The 23,107-nt window shown below is 33.1% G+C and overlaps 1 pseudogene; it reads left to right on the top strand.

Moving 5' to 3' along the window:
- The first annotated feature begins 18,747 nt into the window (after window positions 1-18,747).
- LOC120144451 lies at window positions 18,748-20,259 on the top strand (annotated as a pseudogene).
- Window positions 20,260-23,107: the final 2,848 nt, after the last annotated feature.

Genomic DNA, 23,107 nt, shown 5'->3' with positions numbered 1-23,107 from the left:
GCATTGCATTTAAATCATCTAGTTCATTTAGGGAAGTAGTTCATTCATCAAACTAGTTCATTTATTAAATTAACTCTTAATTTTTTCATGCATGTTTTCAATTAAATATTGAATAAAGTTCACCTTTGTGTATAGGTGCATGAGAGAAGTTGAATGGTTTCATCATATGCAAGAATGTCAGTCAGAACGTCTTCCAATTCCGCATGCGATAAATATGTGTTTGGTTCTAGAAATAAATTGGACATTATTCCTCTATCTCTTATCTTTCCAACGCCTTTTGAATCACCTTAATCCGATATCGGGAGCTTGAGATATGATCGATTTATTGAAGACAGTGCAGGCTGAAATTTTGTTACGGGAATTTTATGCATGGATGATTTGGATGAGTTTGAGCCAAGGGAGAGTCTTTTCAACTTCAGCCAAGTGACAAGCCATTTAAGGACTCTTAATTCACCCATTAAAGTCATTCAAAGCTGATTGTTATCATCTAAGTTCAAGGGCTGTTCATATTCTTCAAGGGAGCATGCAATGAAGGGTGGTTTAATTCACTTATCAAGACAATTTTCAGCATCGAATAGCAAGAGTCTTCCACCCCTTGGAAGAAATTAAGGCTAAATTCAGCTTCAAATTGTCTATATTCATCCCCAAAATGATCTAGAATATTCATCTAACTTTGAAGATAAGAAGACAAGCATTCAAGTGCATTTTATTGCTAAATTGAAGAGAATGTTTTCATCTTTTGAGTCTTTTCATATGCTTCTTAGAAATACTATAAATAAGAATCTTTGGGATCATTTGTAGACACACATTTGAATATATAAAACATATTTAAGAGGTTTCTTTCATTCTTGTTCTCTTGTAGAACTTTATCGGCTTCAAGATAGTCTTGTAATCTTCATCCATTTCATTTTGTTATAGCGTTGGTTCCTAGCTCATCTATAGCTAGTGGGTCACGTTCCATACCCTACCATTTCTATTCCATCTTTTTATATTGTTGGTTCTTAGCTCCAAATAGCTAATGGGTCATAATCCACTTTAACCTTACAACAGTTACCACGACAACACCATTTTCCACAACACCATTCATATTTCACCATTTATTTTCATTATCATTAAACCAAAACAACTGTCACTCTTCCATCACATTCAAACAACTTCCTCATTCTTTTTATTTCATCATTTCAATTATTATTTCATATCATTTCCTTTTTATGTTTATATTTATGCAATTTTAGAGTTCAACCTATCATTATGGGTTTTTTTTATAGAATCACGATCGGGCATTCACATATATGACTCGAAACATATAATCGAGATCATATCATTTGGTACTAGATCTAGCCGATTCAGTAAGCGTATCATTTTTTTCTCTCTCCTGGGTTAGTAAAAAAATAAAAAAACAAAATAAAGAAAAAGGTTTAAAGAGAGAGGGAGAAATTCTTTTCATCTTTAAAGAAAAAAAATATTTACTTCATCTTTATATTCAATTATTTAATTTTTTACCTTTACTTACCATTTTTTTTCCTTGTAGCCAATTTCTTTTCACTATCCTTACTACCAAGCCACAATTGTTTGAGCCGAAGTCCACTAGACCTTGTAAGCCTTGAGGATGTTCCCAAAAGGACTTGAAATCAAAGCACGAGTGGTAAAAGGAAAGAGTGATCATTAAGGGTAAAAGCCATCCCGAGTGAAACACGAGTGGGAGTGACTTTTCTTGGAGTGTTTGGTGAGGTTTTTTTGTTTTTGTTTTTGTTTTTTGAGGTTATTTTTTATTACTAATTATGTCTCATCATTCGGGAGACAATTCTCAAGTTACAGGTACCATTGAACCAAACCTACAAATGCAAGCCATGGTGCATGAATTGACTAGGATTTTGAGGGAAGAGTTGGAACCTCTCCATGAACGTATTGACCGTATTGAAGAGGAGCGTACTCAAGGATTTCAAGAACAAGAAGAAGCCAATCAAGGAGGAAATGAAGAAGTGGAAAGACCAGAAGAAGATCGTGCATCACAACAAAGAATGGGAAATCGAGTTATAAGGCCCCAAAGGTTTCGTCCATTAATGGATGATAATATTGTTAATATCAAGACTTCTATTCCACCATTCCAAGGCAAAGCGGATCCTGAGGCTTACCTAGCATGGGAAAAGAAGGTAGAACACATATTCGGGTGCCATGATTATTCCGAACTCAATAAGGTAAAACTCACTACCCTTGAGTTTATGGATTATGCACTGATATGGTGGGATCAATTGACATCAAGTAGGAGACGCAATGGAGAACATCCTATCACTACATGGGATGAAATGAAAGCAATGATGTGGAGGCGATTCATTCCAAACCACTACCATCAGGATTTATTCAACCGTCTTCAAAACCTTTCACAAGGTAACCAAAGTGTTGAAGATTATCACAAAGAGATGGAGGTGGCCATGATTCGAGCCAACATCGATGAGGGTCAAGAAGTAATAATGGCAAGATTCCTAGAGGGACTTAATCCAGATATTCCAAACGTGGTTGAGTTGCAATATTATGTGGAGATGGAAGACATGGTGCATATGAGCATAAAAGTGTAAAAGCAACTCAAAAAGAAGGGTGCCACACAATCTTATGGGAGTGCAACATCAAAATGGGGGCAAAGTTCATACAAGAAGACTCCTCCATTGTCATTCCACGAAAGAGGAGGACCACCCAAAGGAAGTAATCCCATTGCCGAAACCAGCAAGGGTAAGACTGTTGCCACTCCAAATCGTTCTCGTGACATACAATGTTTTAAGTGTTTGGGGCATGGACACATTGCAAGCCAATGTCCAAATCGCAACACCATGCTTCTTCGAGATGATGGAGAATTTGAATCGGAACAAGAAGAGGATGAGAATGAAGATGCTACCATTGATATGGAAGAATTAGAGCATGTCGTGGAAGGAGAGGTTCTTGTTGTCAAAAAGAGCCTAAACGTGCAATCCAATGGAGGAGATGAACAACGTGAAAATATCTTCCATACTCGCTGCCACGTTAGAGGAAAGGTATGCTTTATTATTATTGATAGAGGTAGTTGCACTAATGTTGCTAGTACCTTAATGGTAGATACACTTGGCTTGGAAACAACAAAGCATCCACAACCTTATAAACTGCAATGGCTCAATGATGGAGAAGAACTTAAGGTGACCAAGCAAGTTCGAATTGCTTTCTCCATTGGGAAGTACAAAGACGAGGTGTTATGTGACGTCGTTCCAATGCACGCAAGCCATTTACTACTTTGAAGGCCTTGGCAATTTGATAGGTGAGTGATCCATGACGGTTATACCAACCGGTATACATTCACTCATGAGGCAAGGAATATCACTTTAGCTCCACTTTCACCAAAGAAAATACATGAAGACCAAATTCAATTGAGAGGAAAATTTGAAAGAGCCAAAGGGACAGAGACCAAAATGGAGGTAAATGCAAAAGAGTGTGATCAAAATGAGGGAAGGAAAATCATCATTCTTTCTAAAGAGAGAGAGTTGAAAAAGTGTTTAATGACGACAAAGGAAGCACTTGTGCTCATGTACAAGGAACATTTTTTGAACACTAATTACCTTGATCAAATTGTGCCTGCTTTTGTTGTGTCCTTATTGCAGGAGTTTGTTGACCTATTTTCGGAAGAAATACCAAGTGGGTTGCCACCAATTCGTGGCATAGAACATCAAATAGACTTTGTTCCTGGAGCCGTCATTCTAAACCGACCAGAATACCAAAGCAACCCTGAAGAAATTAAGGAATTGCAAAGGCAAGTATCTGAGTTGATGGCAAAAGGCTACGTGAGGGAAACCCTTAGCCCATGTGCTATGCCGGTTCTACTTGTGCCAAAGAATGATGGATCTTGGCACATGTGTGTGGATTGTCGAGCGGTAAACAAAATTACGGTAAAATATCGTCACCCTATTCCTCGCTTAGATGACATGTTAGATGAGCTTAGCGGTTCTAACCCCTTTTCCAAGATTTATCTTAAGAGTGGTTACCACCAAATACGAATGCAAAAAGGTGATGAGTGGAAAACAACATTCAAAACGAAGCAAGGTCTTTATGAGTGGTTGGTTATGCCTTTTGGCTTAACTAATGGACCAAGCACATTTATGAGGTTAATGAATCATGTTCTTAGGCTATTCTTGGGTAAGTTTTTTGTGGTTTATTTTGATGACATTATAATATATAGTAAAATCATGGAAGAACATGTTTAACATTTGAGTCAGTTTTACTTGTTTTGAGGAAGGAAAAATTGTTTGCTAATTTACAAAAATGTATATTTTGTGCTGACAGGGTTGTTTTCCTAGGTTTTGTTGTGAGTTCTGAAGGTTTGGAGGTTGATAAAGAGAAGGTTAAAGCCATTGAAGAGTGGCCACGACCAACAAGCATTTCTCAAGTTAGGAGCTTCCATGGACTTGCAAGTTTTTATTGGAGATTCATCCCAAACTTTAGCACCATAGCCACCCCACTAACAAGTGTATTTAGAAGAATTCTAAATTCTTTTGGGGGGAAGATCAAGAGAAGTGCTTTAATAGAATAAACGATTGTTTAATACATGCCCTTTTACTTGCTCTACCTGATTTTAATTTAACTTTTAAATTTGAATGTGATGTATCAGGTGTAGGAATTAGAGCAGTCTTGTCTCAAGGTGGACGTCCTATAGCCTATTTTAGTGAGAAATTAAGTGGAGCTATGCTTAACTACCCTACCTATGACAAAGAGATGTATACTTTTGTGAGGGCAATGGAAACATGGCAACACTACCTTTGGCCTAAGGAGTTCATCATTCACACCGATCATGAGGCGTTGAAACATATTCGGGGGCAGCATAAACTCAACAAAAGGCATGCCAAGTGGGTAGAGTTTCTTGAAACTTTTCCATATGTTATCAAGTACAAGAAAGGTAATGAGAATATAGTTGCCGATGCATTGTCACAAAGTTATGTTCTCTTAAACACTTTGGAATCTAAGTTGTTGGGTTTTACTTTTATTAAAGACTTATATGTTTCTGACTCTGATTTTGGAGAAATTTACAAAGCTTGTGAGAAAGGGACGATTGATAAATACTTTGAGCATGATGGTTTTCTATTCAAGGAAGGGAGACTATGTGTCCCACAAGGTTCCATGCGAGAATTGCTCACTAAGGAAGCCCATGGAGGAGGATTAATGGGACATTTTGGGATAGCAAAGACTTTGGCTATACTTCAAGAACATCTATATTGACCCAAAATGAAACGAGATGTGGAAAGGTTATGTGAGCGTTGCATTACTTGCAAGAAGGCCAAATCTAAAGTCATGCCATATGGACTTTACACACCACTACTCATATCGGAAGCACCATGGATGGATATTTCAATGGATTTTGTGCTAGGGCTTCCACGCAAAAAGAACAACAAAGACTCCATCTTTGTAGTTGTTGATAGATTTTCGAAAATGGCTCGTTTCATTCCCTGTGACAAAACTAATGATGCCTTACATATTGCTACTTTTTTTAGGGAAATTTTAAGGCTACATGGTATACCAAGAACTATTGTGTATGATCGGGATGTGAAGTTCTTAAGCCACTTTTGGAGAGCCCTATGGAGTAAGATTGGTACTAAGCTACTATTCTCCACCACTTACCACCCTCAAACGGATGGTCAAAGTAAAGTGGTGAATCAAGTACTTTCCATATTACTTTGATCTATCATTCGGAAGAATTTGAGAACATGGGAGGATAGTTTACCACATGTGGAGTTTGCATACAACCGTTCAATCCATACTACTACGGGGCGTACGCCTTTCGAAGTGGTATGTGGGTTCAATCCATTAACACCGATAGACTTGTTACCATTACATGCTGATCAAATTATGAATAAAGATGGACTTAACACAGTTGAGTTTGTTAAGAAGCTTCATCAAAAAGTGAGGGAGAGCATTGAAAAGCGAACTAAGCAATACGAGCAGCAAGCAAATAAGGGTCGTAAGCGAATCACTTTTGAGCTAGGGGATTGGGTGTGGCTGCGCATGAGGAAAGAAAGGTTTTCGGCTCAACAAAAGTCCAAATTAATTCCTCGTGGAGATTGACCATTCCAAATAGTCAAGAAGATCAATGACAACACCTATCAATTAGATCTTCCAGGTGAGTTTTAATGTCAGTGCAACCTTCAATGTTGTTGACTTGTCTCCTTATGATATAGGTGAAGATTTGGGGACAAATAACCTTAAAGAGGGAGGGACTGATATGATCACCAATAGCAAATACCCAGAGAATTACCAAAGTGGCCCCATCACATGAGCAAGGGCTAAGGGATTTCAAGCAGCCATGGAGAGTATGTTTACATCACATTTGGAATGTGATGAAGAAGGAATAATAAGGGAGGAACACATTACTTTGCTTATGCATGAATTTTCATGAGAATTTAAAGTTTTCATAACATTCATTTCATTTAATAAGTGTGTTGTTCATTCAAGCATGCCCCTCGGGAAAAGAGCAAGCGGACCTGTGAAAGTCACATCTTTTACTAATATAACAGGTATTTAAATCATCTATTTCATTTAGGGAAGTAGTTAATTCATCAAACTAGCTCTTTTATTAAATTAAATCTTATTTGTTTCATTCATGTTTTCAATTAAATATTGAATAAAGTTCACCTTTGTGTCTAGGGTGCATGAGAGAAGTTGAATGGTTTCATCATATGCAAGAATGTCAGTCAGAATGTCTTCCAATTATGAATGCGATACAGATGTGTTTGGTTCTAGAAATCAATTGGAAATTATTTCTCTATCTCTTATCTTTCTAACGCCTTTTGAATCACCTTAATCCGATATTGGGAGCTTGAGATATGATCGATTTATTGAAGACAGTGCAGGCTGAAATTTTGTTACGGGAATTTTATGCATGGATGATTTGGATGAGTTTGAGCCAAGGGAGAGTCTTTTCAACTTCAGCCAAGTGACAAGACATTGAAGGACTCTTAATTCAACCATTAAAGTCATTCAAAGCATATTTTTATCATCTAAGTTCAAGGGCTGTTCATATTCTTCAAGGGAGCATGCAATGAAGGGTGGTTTAATTCACTTATCAAGACAATTTTCAGCATGGAATAACAAGAGTCTTCCACCCCTTGGAAGAAATTAAGGCTAAATTCAGCTTCAAATTGTCTAGTTTCATCCCCAAAATGATCTATTGAGTCTTTTCATATGCTTCTTATAAATACTATAAATAGGCACCTTTGGGATCATTTGTAGACACACATTTGAATATATAAAACATCTTTGAGAGGTTGCTTTCATTCTTGTTCTCTTGTAGAACTTTATTGGCTTCAAGATAGTCTTGTAGTCTTCATTCATTTCCTTTTGTTATAGCGTTGGTTCCTAGCTCATCTATAGCTAGTGGGTTACGTTCCATACCCTACCTTTTCGATTCCATCTTTCTATATTGTTGGTTCTTAGCTCCAAATAGCTAATGGGTCACAATCCACTTTAACCTTACAACACTTACCACGACAACACCATTTGCCACGACAACGCCATTCATATTTCACCATCTATTTTCATTATCATTAAAGCACAACAACCATCACTCTTGTATCACCTTCAAACAACTTCCTCATTCTTTTCATTCCATCATTTCAATTATTATTTCATATCATTTCCTTTTTATGTTTATATTTATGCAATTTTAGAGTTCAAGATATCATTACAGGGTTTCTTACTAGAATCACGATCGGACATTCACATATATGACTCGAAACATATAGGGATTTTTTTCGTACCTTTTTTTGACCCCCAAAGGTCCACCGCCTGGTGGGCTTTCAAAAGCGGGTCGACCCAATCTAACCCACCTGTCTGACTCGACCCGATCCAACCCAAACTGAACCGGTCAACCATTGACCGTTGATCATTGATTGTTGAGTATTGACCTTTGACCAATCGTTGACCGTTGATCGCAGTTGACTTTTTTTAAAAACCTATATCTTGACGTTTTTCTTTGTCTTGAGTCCAATTTTACAATTCGTTTTGCCAATTTAGGATCTGAAATCCCTGAATCGAGCCCATTAATCAAAAAATGCTTAGTATGTTTTTAGTAATTTTGCTTATTTATTTGATATTTGATTATGAAATTGATTCAAATATATATTTTTTTTATAAAGGTACTTGTGTTTCCCTCGACTGAGTGTCGATTAGGTTCGGTGCTTCCCATCCGTCATAATAGGATTCCGATATAGATTTTTTGATTTGTAGGATCTAGCACTGTTACTGATTGCGATTGACAGACTTGGTTGTAGGCTTCCTTATCAGACTACTCAGACCGGTACATGTGTGTTTCCTGATGGTGTTACATTACTGTTTTAAACTATCTATCTGAATTGTTTTAGATTTTTGATGATACTGAATATTTTTACTACACGGTACCTAATTTTTTTAATATTGTTTATCTGATCTCTGGTTATTGTATTTATGTATATGATTTCTAAGTATGGAATAATTTCATGTTTTAATGGATTATACTATCGTTTCACTCGAATACTTACATATTTATTACTGTTATTGGGGGTATTATTGGAGGAAGTATATCAAGCCTAGTCTATGACTTTTAAGACCTTACCGAAGGCTCCTCTACTTTGTGCACAAGCTAAGTCCTTACCGCAAGTCCTTATGCGATATGCATAAGACCCTTACCAGATGTACATGTGATGTATGGTTCTGGGAACCTACACATTCTGGTGATCGAATGAGGGTATTGTTCATATTTTTAAAACATGATTGATGAATTGATTTTTATTGAAGTATTTTATCAGTATGTTTTTATACACCGTAAGGAGAACACTAGGCTTTTTAGCTTATTCAGTAAATTTTAACATTTTCAGATAGTAACAGACCGTAGACTAGCAGACTTAGCATCAGGAGGATCGACTACTCCTATTTTTGTACCAATGTATATCTCTATATGCCTTTAGTTATGCTCTGGTGACACGTGTTTTTGCTACTTTCTTGGTATATCTGTATTATCGATATTTTGTTTTTTATATGTTTTATACGGTTTTCTGATATATGTATAGATATATGTTTATCGTATGAATCTTTCTTATAATTAATTCCATATTATACTATTATATGGATTTTAACATTGTTTTAAATATGAAAATAATTTATGAATACGATATGTAACTGCCTAGATTTGGTCATAATGTCTAGGCTAGGTCTAGGGGTTGTTTTCAACTTTCATTTAATGCATAATTTCCACGAACCACTTTCATCAACGCCACCAAATCCATTTTAGTCAATGTCGATGCAAGAGTAACCTTTAAATTACCTCTAAAATATTTTCAACTCAATTTGATTGGCTGGGCAAAATTAGGATATAAAAGTCTCCCCTGAGTCTCAGACATACCCCCATGGTCTGAACTCTGACTAGCTCTCCTCTAGTGCACCATTGGAGTCTTTACGAACCTTTACTTTCTCTGGCCTTATTTGCCACAGTCTGCGATGATCCCACTGTCTTAGGGGATCTCTTGGTCTATCCCAAAACATTACTAGATTGTCTGGCTCTCCTACTCAAGACCCTCTCGATTGCCTTTGTTTGGTGGGATAAGTCAACAAAGACCCTGAGAGGGTCGGCTGTAAGGTGCGACAAAATGTCGAGGTGTAGAACCTTTCTATATCTCTGGCGACAGTGATTATCTATTAAAACCAACTCTGGAGAATATATACTCATCTTGAGAAACTCCCTCTTATACTCCATCACTAATAGATCTCCCTATGCTAAATGCAAAAATTGCTCCCTTAGATAGTCAGTTTTAGCCACTCCGATGTATTTTTGATGGAACTCTGACATGACCATCTCTATCATCTCCAACCAATCTATAAAGTCACCCTTGAGCAGGTCGGTGACTCACTCTAGTTTACCCTCGGGGGTAAGTTACAACTATTGGAGAGTGCAAAGGGTCTCTCGAAGCCATTGATCGACTATAATGGGGTCGTTATCCCCAAAGCCATAAAACTCTATAGTATTATATTCATGGAGACGATCTACAGGGGACTCTTGGGGTACAATTATTAGGGTTGTTCATTCGATTAAAACTGAACCGAACCGAATTAACCATAACCGAATTAACCGAACTTTTTTTTTCTTTAACCATTAATCAAACTGAACTTTTTTTCGAACATATTAATCAAACTGAATAAATTTCGGTTAATTCAGTTAATTTTTGAATTAACCAATTTTTTTTTAAAATTTTCTAATTTATATAAAAATTAAATGTTTTTTAATTCAAAAAAAATTATAATTAATTTGAATATATAATTATAAAATAAAATTTCAGATAAATTTTTTAATTAATTAATATTGATTAGGTTTAAAAGTTATTGGATCTTAATTATTAATTGGGTTTTAAATGGTTTGGGCTTAGCCCATAGTTATATATATATTTAATTTTTAATTAAAAAACTGTTTACAATTAATTTAATATATAATTATAAAATAAAAAAATTTTATATAATTTTTTTAATTAATTATATTGATTTTGGTTTAAAGTTATTGGATCTTAAATTATTAATTGGGTTTTAAATGGTTTGGGCAGCCCATATGTTATATATAATATATATAATATTTAAAATTTAATTTCGGTTAATTAACCGAATTTGAACCGAATTAACCGTTAATCGAATTCTAAAAATTTTCTTAACTGTTAACCGACCGAACTAATTTGGTAACCAAACCGAATTAACCGAACTAATTCAGTTCGATCGGTTAACCGAATTAGTTCGGTTATTTGAACACCTCTAACAATTGTGGGCCAAGATGGAGGTATTAGTGTGGGAGGTGGTTTGGATAAGGCATTGGGTATAGCTCTAACAACCTGCCTTAGCATTAAGGTAAAATCCCTAAAGAAGGTCGCCTCATCGACCCCCACATCAGCTGGTATATCAAACTGATTCGTATTCAGGACAAACTAATCGATGGTATCAGCTTCTAGTGAGGCGTAGCTCTCGTCTCTATTGTCTTGACTATATTCTTGGTCATCTGCAATGGTTTTTTATGAAATTAAAAAGGAAATGAGGTTATTATCGGCATTTAAGACATTAAAGTTCTCTTGACTTTCTAGAGGCATGTATATTCTTAGACATTGACTGCCTCTAATCCCTAGGTAATAGGAACAACTAAATATAACACTCTTATACCACTAAATGGAATACCCTAATCTAGTTTGACCTGATCATCGAAGAATTAAAGTACTTTACGGGAGCACCAAAAGTGGCTAACCCAAAAATTTTCTTTTAAAATAAACTGCAGAACATCGTATATATAAACCATTCATAATGATATAAAATAAAAAAAACATAATAGAGTTACGACTGAATACAAAAGAGTTTACAAAAGTACATGCCCTCTAAGTATAACTCAAGGCATACTCTGATGCCTCGACTGGTTTGGAATCTGCTGGCGATGACAAAGCTCCTCGACAATCACCTAAGAACCTTCACATGAAAATAAATTTCAAACGCTAAGATTACAAGCTTAGTGTCACATTAACAATTGTATTGTACTACATGCATTCACTAAATGAGAATGCTAGTGGCATAGGCAAAAAACGTAATGATGTTGACATGAAATGTTGAGGTAGGCGACATGGTATGGATGAGGGTTTTGCATCTCGAAACTCACGCCCCTTTAGCCTACCTAAGATACCATTGGGTATCTTAGGTGATATCCAAAACTCCATAAAAAACGTACATCATGCCAGCTTACTTCGTCGAGTCTTGGGGCATCTGTGCCCGACTGACAACTGAAGTTCCTCAGCACTGACTGTGATATATCCAAACAAAAATCGTCATTTGCTAAAGTAACTCAGGTGTCCTGTTTGTTTCTCGAGTATCAAACAAGGCTAGTTTTATGATGCCATAACTATTATTATTTCTAGCGATGCTATGTTTATTATTATTCTCTCTTGTAGTTTTATTTGGTGGTATTCAAGTATTATTGGGCCCCTCAAGTTGAACATTTAACCATTTGGATTTCTTGCCCAAAACTGTACGTTGGTATCGATACAGAGCCCTTCGGTATTGGTACTAACCCCTGAGTATTGATACTCTCCCTGTGGTACCGATAATGAAATGGCTATTATCAGCTAAGGAGAAAGGGTAAAATTGATATTCTTGGATTGAGTATTGATACTTATGTACTAGGGTATCGATACTATCCCAAATATTGATACCAAAAATGAATTCGATGTTTTGAAAAATACCTTACTATCGATACCCCTACTAGGAGTATCGATACTTTACCCTTATATCGATACTCCAATGAGTACCAATACCAGAAATGGCTACTTGAATCTACTTATATCAATACCCCTCCTACAAGTATCGATACCTAAGCCATCAATATTGATACCCTATTAATAAGTATCGATATTTTTATTCCAAAACTACCTTGTTTTAAACTATATGACGAGTAATATCGGTAATGTTCTTCCAGTACCGATACTCAAGCCCATAAATACCCTGTTTAGGCACGAAAATGACTCCTCATTTCACTGAAAAGCCCTACTGAGGTTCACAAACATTATTAAAGTTTTATGTATGTTAAGAGTGGTCCTAATAGATATATAAACATGTTGAAAAGCACCAAAAGTTGAACTCTACCATGAATGTGCATTTATGCTTCTTATCTCATGCAAGCTACCAAACACACCTAGTGACTTACATGTGGTAGAGTTGAGTTACAAGCGTGCTACCTAGACTACTGAGTTATTGGAAATACTCAAAGCTTAACAAAGGGCCAACTTTTCATTTCCTTTGATCTTGGAGTTTTCTCCCACTTCACTTACTAAACAAAGATCAAGAATGCATTAATAACTTGCTTAAGAGTTTAGGAAGAACTTAAAAATGATTTCTAAGGCTTGAACTCCCTGAAAATGGATTGAAACACTTGAGTTCCTTAAACCCCCACAAAACCCATATTTGGTTACCCAGACCAAAGCTTGCCATCAAGAGTTGAAATAAAAGCTTGGAATGAGGAGATTAAAGTTTGCACATTGAGGTTTTCATAGAAGGTGTGCAAGGTCACAATGTTTCAATCTTTTCCTAGATATCTTGGTGAGGAAGAAGATGGAAAAGAGATGAAGAAAACAAAGAAGTGTGGGAAAAGGTGGGGGGAAGATGAATAGCCTATTTTGGTGTTTCTCCTTGCCAATTACATCACCCAAAATTAAATATTTTCAACATTTCTTTCAAATGAGGGGTTTTTCACACTTCTAGTCCTTCCTCTTTTGTTCTAAGATTAAAAATGCCCTTTTTATATCTTATTGAGCTCAATTCAAGCCAATTTCATCACAAACTTGGGTCAAGTCTTCTTATAAGATCATGAGTTTATTCTAAGGCCCTTACTTTAGCCCGAACTAATAACTCGGGATTCGAGACGTTACATAATCTATTTTTGTCTTTAAATTTTTATAAATTATTTCTTTTTTAAAATTTTAAAAATTCATATCTACTGAAATAAAATCATGTGTATGTTCGTGAATACAACAATAGCAAGGTGAAAATGGGTTATATCCTATTAATAATATAATCACATTTTGATGCTCAATGAATGATGTGTTGTTTCGGCATTCCAACATCCAATCACTCTGAAATCAAATTGTTTCGAATGAATGGCCGGATTTCTAAAGTAATATTTAATACAAAGAAAAATTCTACAATGCTCGACGAGCATCACTGAGTACCACTAATGTTGAACACCGATGAGCACCATTAATTAAATTTATAAAAATTTAAAATTTATAAATTAATTAAAATTCTAAAAGTAAATTATTTAAAATAAAATATTAATAATAAAATTTCATTTGATTTAATTATTGTTAAAAATATTATGAAAAAATAATGTAATTAATATTTTATTTTAAATAATTTATCTTTAAATTTCTAACTAATTTATGATTATACATTGAGTTTTATAAAATTTTAAATTTTTATAAATTAATTTAATAATGTTCAACAATTCTCATCATTAGTATATTCGGCAATACTCGTCCAGCGTGAAATACTTGTCTTTATACAAATTCCGATAATTAGTAAGAATGCAGATGGAGCTGAGCTTCTCATCTTTTGTTTTCAGTCGACGCTCGATCAGTAACTTGTGTTTGGCCATTACTTTTAACGAGATCCGAGTTTTTGTTTTGTTTATAGTAATGATAAATTACATTCTGAGTCACTCAATTCAATTATAAATAAATCATATTTTTAGAAACAAATTATAATTTAGTCATTCAATGATGAAATTATGGTATAATAATAGTTTTAGTACCTAAATTTTATATATTCTATCAATTCAGTCTTAATTTAAAATAATTCAATAAATTTAATCATTCATATATAAAAATTCTATCAATTCAATCATTATTCTTCTATCAAATTGATTATTCTTCATCGTTCATCATCATTACTTCTTGGGTACCCTCGTTATTGCGAGTTAAAAGAAACTTGGTATTTTTAATTAATTATAAACATGTATATTTTTTATTATTTATAATTTTATGTTTTGAGTAATACATTTTTATTATTTTATTTAAATCAAGTGTCAAAATATAAAATTCAATTAAAATAACTACGAATATGAATATTTAAAAATATATAATATATGCAACAGGATTAGAACTATAAAAAATGATTTATATGTTATTTAATTTTATAATGATGTCTATATTATTAAAAAAATATTTAAATAATTAAAATCTCATAAAGTAAATAAAATTTTATAAAACATGTAATATCATCAATAATCAATAACATAAAATTTTAGTAAATCATATACACATGAAATATATAAATAAAAAATAACATTTGTATTCATTGATTTAATTGAAACTTAGAATTAATTACACAAATGAACCATATATTAGAAAGAATATTTGATGTTACTGTATTAGAAATGCCTTACTTCCTGCATGTTTAAATTTTATTAGGTACAAACAACATATGTGTCATATTTTAAACAAGAATAAAAAATTTATAGATTCTTATAATAATAAATTACTTAAAAATTAATAAATTTGTAAATAAGAACCAAAATTTTAAAATAATTACAAAATAATATACAGCTTTTTAAAATAATATACAGATTTAAGAAATTCGTTTATTAATAAAATTTTAATAAATTAAAAAGTTTAATTATTAATTTATTTTAAAATAAAATAGAAAAAAATGAAATCATTCAAAATATAAAATTACTAAAAAATTGTTTAATAATATGAAAATTATTATTTTTATATAAAAAATTATATGGTAGCAACAATTAAAACATGATGCTTTTCGTAAATAATTTTAAATGTATTTCAATGAGTACTTAATCTTACTATAGATACTAAAAAATTAATGATTTCAAATGGAGTACTCTAGTGTCAACGAGGATATGCTAGTAGAGATGATGATTAATAGTGAAGAACAAGTAATTTGGGGGAACAAATGTTAAACTAGTAAAACTTTCAAATACGAATGATTAAATTTATTGAATTATTTTTAATTAGAATTAAATTGACACAATCTATAAATTTTGAGGACTAAAACTTTTATTATACCAGGTTATTTAACTATTTCGTATAATATTGAATCGACCTTGAATGGTCTATTGACTTGTTTGTAATAATATTTTAATTGAACCATTAATTGTAATTTCAAAAATGACTCGTTTGTAACTTGGCTAATAACTGTGTGACCTAGAATATAGTTTACCAAAATAAGAATTTATAATATTAACGTAAAGCTAGCATCTTGTTTCACAAGCATTGCACTTACTTTTAACTAAAGCTTGCCATTTATTACTCAAGTGTTTAGCTTAAATTTGTACAATTTTCCAGCTACAAAGATCAAGTTGGCCCACTCTAAATTGCTAGATTGAGATCTGGGTATCCTTTGCAAGTTTCTGTTGATGAAATTGCCAGTTTAATTAGGCATGTTTTTCATTTACTTGTATATCTTTGTTTTTATCAGTTTCATTAATTAGTTTCTTGTTTATTGAGAAAATGGAGGCAAAACTTCAAAGCAAGAAACACTACAAATTTGGAAAAATTGGCTAAGTAAATTGGTTCGTCTAGGGTACATGAGAGCTTTTTTGTTTTGTTTAAGTAGAGTAGAATGATCAGTGTTGGTGGAAAGACAGCCGGAGGCCACCTAACATCTTTGAAAAAAATGCTTGAAAAAGTGATTTCCCCGGACTACATACAGTTAGAATCTAAAATCTGACAGAAAATCAATGTATAAAACGTTATATCTTTTCAAATACTTCAGATGATTATATCATCTTTCCACCAATACTATAACAAAAGCTTTATCTAAAAATAATTCTTCTATCCTAGAGGACTAAATTTTTTTTCCAACACCCCATCTATGCAATTTTACCCTACATTATATTTGAAATGATTGGCTATGTTTATAGGTCTTTAATTACATAAATCAAGCGGATTTTCCTACTTTTTTCTCGGAAACCAAGCGGCGTTTGTAGAAAAAACGCTATTAATTTTTTTTGCATATAGCAACTTTTTTGGATAAACGCCGCTAAAAATGTGTACTTTAGTGGCATTTTATGTGAAAACGCCGCTGTAGTCGGATATATAGTAGCGTTTTTGTGAACACGCCGCAACAATGTGTACTTTAGTGGCGTTTATGTAAAAAACACCGCTGTAGCCAAATATATAGTGCCATTTTTTGTAAAAACCGCTAAAAATGTGTACTTTAGTGGCTTATGTAGAAACGCCACTATATTCCGATAAATAATGTGTTTTTTGTAAAAATCACCGCTAAAACACATACTTTAGTGACGTTTAAATTTACAAACACCGCAAGTTCTGCATTTTAGGTCACACACCCCTTTAACCCTACATTTCCTTTTTTTTTTCCCTTCACGTATCTGTTGCATATCCCTTCTAAGTCCCGCTATTTACCCAAACCCATCTGGTGGTTCTTCGCCGTTTACCAAACCCTCACTTCTTCAGCCAAATCTGGTTGTTCTTCGCAGTTTACCCAAACCCACCTCCCCTTCTTTGGCCCCGACTTTTCACTTCTCTCTTCGCCGTTTCCTGTTCCTTATCGGAGTGGCTGAGCTCCGTTCTCTTCCTCGACTCTTCACTTTTCTCTTCGCTTTTTCCTGTCAATACAGAATTACGGTCAATATACAGCCAATTGTGTCAAGATGACATGCGAATGGTAAGAAGGTATAGAACGTCAATATACTGCCTTTCTTAATTTTTGAAGTTCTATGCTATTCATTTAAGAAAGCCAATTGTGTCAAGATGACTCCGTTCAGATGTATCCTATTTCAGTTACTTGTGGGAATAAATTTATTCTTAAGTCGTGCGAGAAAAATCCAGGTGAACCTTTTCGTTCTAGCCTATTAATTTTCATTGATATTGGGGCTGTGGCAATTGAAACTTAATTTTCTGACATAGTACAATTTTATATAATTTCCTATTGAACAAATGAAGTCACCGTCCCTTAATGTTTTCCAAAACTAGGCTTAAGTTAATAAGGTGGTAAGGTTCTTGATTGAAGTAATATATTAGGGTTCCGTCTTATGTTAATGTTAAAAGTTTCTTCAAATATTTATATCTCAAGTGAACGAGTAAAACTTGTGTTCCTTATCCCTGTTATTTTTCTTTTCCATCAGATATTAATATTCAAGTGTAATAAAATTACTGAGTTGACGTCTCCTTAAAAAGAAAGAGGAAAAAACGAAGAGAACGTGTACATATGGTAATGATTGAACAATGTGTAATCACCTGTAATCTTGTTGAATACATTCACAATGGACGTTTATGTTTCTTGTTTTTGTTACGGTGTTAATGATGTCGAAACCTTTTTCTTTTCCTCCTCCAGGGGCTTCAATGATCCTTGCAGAACTAGTAAAGGAGGTTGGTTTACCTGATGGTGTCTTAAATCAACTTCAAGCTGTGATGCAGATGATAGGACAAAATCAACCCCATAGTCCACCATCTTAGGTGTTGTTTTAGATATCTGTTTTGTTTATTTGAGTTAACAATGTTGAACTTTATTGTAAACTTTGATTTATTGTTATGGATTTCAAGTTTGTTGTTATGGATGTCAAGTTTATTGGATAATGCTACAGGTTAAAATTTTAATTTGGGTAATAAAAAAAAGAAGAAAACAACATTTGAAAAATCAATTTTAATTAGCGCCGTTTCTATAAAAACGCGCGTTTGTTAAACAAAACGTCGCTAAAATTCAAGATATCTTGCGGCGTTTATACAAAAAAAACTCCACTATATACGTAGTCAATAGCGGCATTTTACATTCACAAACACTGTTAAAGGTAATGTTTTTAGCGGCGTTTTTGGGAAGAAACACTACCAAAGGATAGATAAATAGCAGTTTTTTTAAAATGACACTAAAGATCATAACCTTTAGCGGTGTTTGTAGAAAAAAGTCGCTAAAAAATTTACCTTTAGCGGCATTTGATTATCACATACGCCGAAAACTTTTGCGGTGTTTGTTTGCGCCAGAAGGGTTTTTAGAGATGTTAAAAAACGCCGCTATATGACTGAAAACGCCGCTAAAAACTGTTTTGATGTAGTGAAAGAAAGCTATTGCAAGTTCTCATAAATGTCTACTTTCTACTGTATGTTCTAGTTGTTTGATTCTGGAGGTTTGCTGATATTTTTTTTATTCATTTTTATAAGCTTCAAGTAGGTTGAAATTAAAAGAAGGAATTACTGAAGATTGTGAATTTAAATGATGAAGATGAGGAGATCATGTGGATTTGCAAGAATAATAGGTTGGCTTCAGATTGTTTTGGGGATATTTGTTATAGTTGTAAGTATATCAAGCCTCTTTAGATTCTATTCTGCTGGATTTTTTTTATTCACAATAAAGATATATGCCACCATTTTTATGGCAGCAAGGATGTTTAGCTTCGACGCAAAAGCGTTGAAATATCGGATTTCGAATGTACTAAATACGATAAAAAACTTATAAGAGAAGTTAGAGATGATCTGCAACGGATGGTGAAGAACAAAGGTGTATTGGACAAGACTAGTATTACAGGATTGGAGTATAAGAAGTATTTGGAGGTTGATTTTCTTGGGCCAGTTTATAGTGCTTATATTGCTCTCAAACATCTTTGGCTACCTGGGATCGAAGGTGTCGAAAATGCTACCATGAAAGAGGATCCTTTGATTAATACATTCATAACAGAGGAAATCCGCAAGTATACAAGGCCGAAAGAGAACAGAATCGGGAAGACAAATTTCTACATGACCGAGAAGATATACAATACAATAGGGCATGCGTGTGCCTTGATGAAGAAGGAACTTGAAGAGTACATGGATTATGAGATTGGATCCTATTCCAAAGATGATTGGAATTTAGCTCAGAAGCTTCTGGTTAGTGGTTGCGATCCTTTGCCCCGAAGGCGGTGCTTGACGAGGGCTTCCAAAGTATACCATAAGCCGTATCCTATCAATGAATCTCTATGGAACTTGGCTGCTATCAGAAACATAAGGTGGAGAAAGTACCAGTGCAGGAATTTCGGTTGCTTGTCAGACAAGAATCCAAGGTAAGGTTATACAAATTGTATCAGATGTTTTGAGATGGAAAAGGAGAAGCTCAAGTGGGAAACTAACAGCTCACTTCATGTAGATTTCTTGATTAGAGATGTTTTGTCTATTAAACCAGGGCAGATAAGGATTGGCCTAGACTACGACGTAGGCATCGGTACATTTACAGCTAGGATGAGGGAACTGAACGTGATTATTGTCTCGACTGCTCTGAACCTCGGAGCTCCTTTCAACGAGATCATTGCACTGTGAGGACTAATTGCATTATATGCGACATTGAACCAACGACTTCCATTCTTTGACAACACAATGAACTTGATTCACACGACTGGGTTCCTGGACGGATGGATTGACTTCCTACTGATGAATTTCATACTTTTCGATTGGGACAGGGTTCTAAGACTAGGATGATTGTTGTGGATTGACAGATTCTTTTGTAATAAAAAAGGATTTAGATGACTACATATACATGTTTCTGCAATTCAAATATAAGAAACACAAGCGGGTTGTTGCTTCTAAATCCCACAACGAACTCTATCTTTCTGCGGTCTTAGAGAAACCACCTCGAGCTATATTATTTGATGATATAACAATGTCTTATGTATGTTTAAGGGTAAACAACAGGCTTAGTACCCCAGAAATCACTTTTGTTTTGATCACTCGACTAGTTTTTTACAAAATCATTTCTAATGTTTAATTTTGATTTCATTTTGGTCATACACCGTGAAAAAGAATTAATAGAATTGTTGAGATGACTTTTTAAAATTTTTCAATGGTGACATGATAGTATCTTATAATGGTATGTCAGCATCACCGTTAATTTTTTAACGACATTTGATTAAAATGAAACTAAAACTAAACATTAAATATAATTTTAAAAGTAAAGATAGCTGAATGATTAAAACAAAATAATAGTTGAGATGCTAGACATACACTTTAACCTTAATAATATAAATTATTTAGGTCGGTAGATGTCAATACCTTATATTATATATTCGGATATATCCATTTAAACATGTCTGCTTATAAACTAATATGTTGTCCTTTGCCTTACATTCTGAATAATGAAATGCAACTCATTGACGTAACGCGTTTTACTTCCATTAAATATCAAAATATCAACGAAGACAATTAAATTGTTAATAAAATAACATCCATGCAATTTTTTACTATGAGATTTTCTGCTCATCATTTATTTTTTAAGTTTTGTAGCCTAAAATAGTGAGAAATTATTTCATAAACTTTTTCCGCAATATTATTGATAATTTAAACCAATTAAAAAAATCCACATGATTTCTTTTTAACTGATGAATATCAAAATTAAACATAAATTTTAAAATTATTTTTAAAATATTTTTAGTTTTTTTCCTCCAAAAATGTATATCAAAACTTTTAACGTCATTCTAAAATCTCATCCACCTCTATTGTTGTAACTCAATGAAAGAAATGCTTAAAGAAATCACATTAACATTATTTTGTGCAGAAGAAGGAGAGTTTAGAATTTTACAGTGAGATGAAATTCTTAAGAATGGAGAGTAAAGCAAGTTTTTGTTTATTTTGCGGGTTGTTGTCACATCCTTACTTTTTTCTCCTAAATTCAATTTTTCTGAATTGTTAATGTGCAAAGAAAAAATGTTTTTTTTTCAGTACCAAAGAAATGGTAATTGGCTACCCACTAATACATCATCTAACTTGAAAATTTCAAAAGTTTAAGAGGTGTTTCAGCGATCTTTCAAACAAAGGAGAAATTTTAGGTGATTCAGTTCCAGAAATCATGGAAATTTAATGAATTTGAGGGTAGAAAGAAAGATTTGGAAGAAGAAATATAGATAAATACAGGTACTTTTATATGTATTACTATGGATTCTAAAAATAGTCTCTAAATTTAAAGTCAGTTTTGATACACATTATTTAAGAAACTGATTTGCAAAATAAAATTTATGTGTAATGACATCAAAAAGAAGAATGATGTGATGAAAATGATTCATGAAATCATTTATCTTAATAAATTTTCTTTCCGTATATCTATACCTATATGAATAGATACGTTAATTATTTTTTAAACGTAAAATTTTATGATAAGATAAAATTAAATTACGTTAAAAATTTAGAGAGAACTAAACTAGTACAGCGGATCAAAGATATAATAAACCAAGACTGGAAAATTAGGATGAAGCAAATTCCCAAAGAAGGAAACAAAGTGACCGACGACCTTGCCAGACGTGCTCGAGCAATTCCTTACGGCCTTCAAGAGCTAACTCACCCGCCAGAAACGGCAAAAGAGATATTCCAGATGGAAAGCAAGACCATAGTTTTTTTTTTTTTGAAAGTAAGCAAGACCAAAGTTAGATAAGCTTTTGTTAATTTCTTTTCTAGAACAAAAATAATTAGGGATCTAAAATTATAAATTTAAAAAACATAAATTAAATTATCAATAAAATATATAAAAAGTATTTAAATCATATGATTATTTAGAATTTATAGGAATATTATCGATTTTCCAACACTTTTCTTTGCCATCCCTTTGTGTAATATACGTCAACAACTCAAAATTGAGAAAAAATTGTAAATACAGGCGATGAAATAAACTTAATTTGAAAAAAAAATTCAAGTTTATACTTGATTTGATCTTAATCTTAAAATGTTAGAATTTGTCAAAAAAATGAATTCGATAAGATATGAGTCTTTTGAAATTCAAACAAAAAAGTTGGTAAATTTTAAACGTTAAACGGAAATTCGATAAATGTTTGTACTAATTTATTTTGATTAAAATAGCATAATAAATATTTAATTATTTATTTATTATAAAATAAAATTTGATCACAAAATAGTAAAATATTTTTATCTCATCTTAATTTTAATGTTGTGAATGAAATAAATTAAATTGAAAAGATCGTTCCTATAATATATTTTTACAATATCTAATTCAAATTAATCAAACATAGATTAAATATCAATGATTAATTCAAAATTCATAAAATATTGATTACCAAAAATAGTTACATTCCATTAATAGCTAAGGCCAATAAATTAAGAGAGAGTTATTTTTCATAAGGATGAATTGTAATACCCTAAACTCAATTAGGCCTAAAGTGCCACTTTGGATTGCCGAGACAACTCCGATTTTCAAAACATGTTAATTTTCATTGCAAATCATATTGTATGGTACCAAAATACACATACTTGAGGGTTATAAAAACACTTTTGTAAACCAAAACTCAGTGACACATAGTTTAAAGTCAAAATAATACACACTCAAGAGTTATAAAAATGAATATAATAATAAGGGTCCTATGAATACACATGCCCACTAAAGCTACAATACAATACTCTGGAAGAGATGCTGAAAGTCCTGTTGTGATAGTGTTACCAAAACAACTCAAGCTAGTAACCTACGAATGGAAAACATCTGAATGCTAAGCTTCTAGAGTAGCATTATGAGTCTCATAAACACTAGCATACTAAGGACATGGTACTAAGCAATAGGTACATTCAAGATTACATGGAATCAATACAATTTCTGCTCAAATAAAACATTAGCTTGG

The sequence above is a fragment of the Hibiscus syriacus genome, unplaced genomic scaffold (genome assembly GCF_006381635.1).
Source record: "Hibiscus syriacus cultivar Baekdansim isolate YM2019G1 unplaced genomic scaffold, ASM638163v2 tig00110890_pilon, whole genome shotgun sequence".
Lineage (NCBI taxonomy): Eukaryota > Viridiplantae > Streptophyta > Magnoliopsida > Malvales > Malvaceae > Hibiscus > Hibiscus syriacus.
The sequence above is the reverse complement of the archived record's forward strand: the minus strand, read 5'-3'. Positions and strand labels throughout refer to the sequence as shown.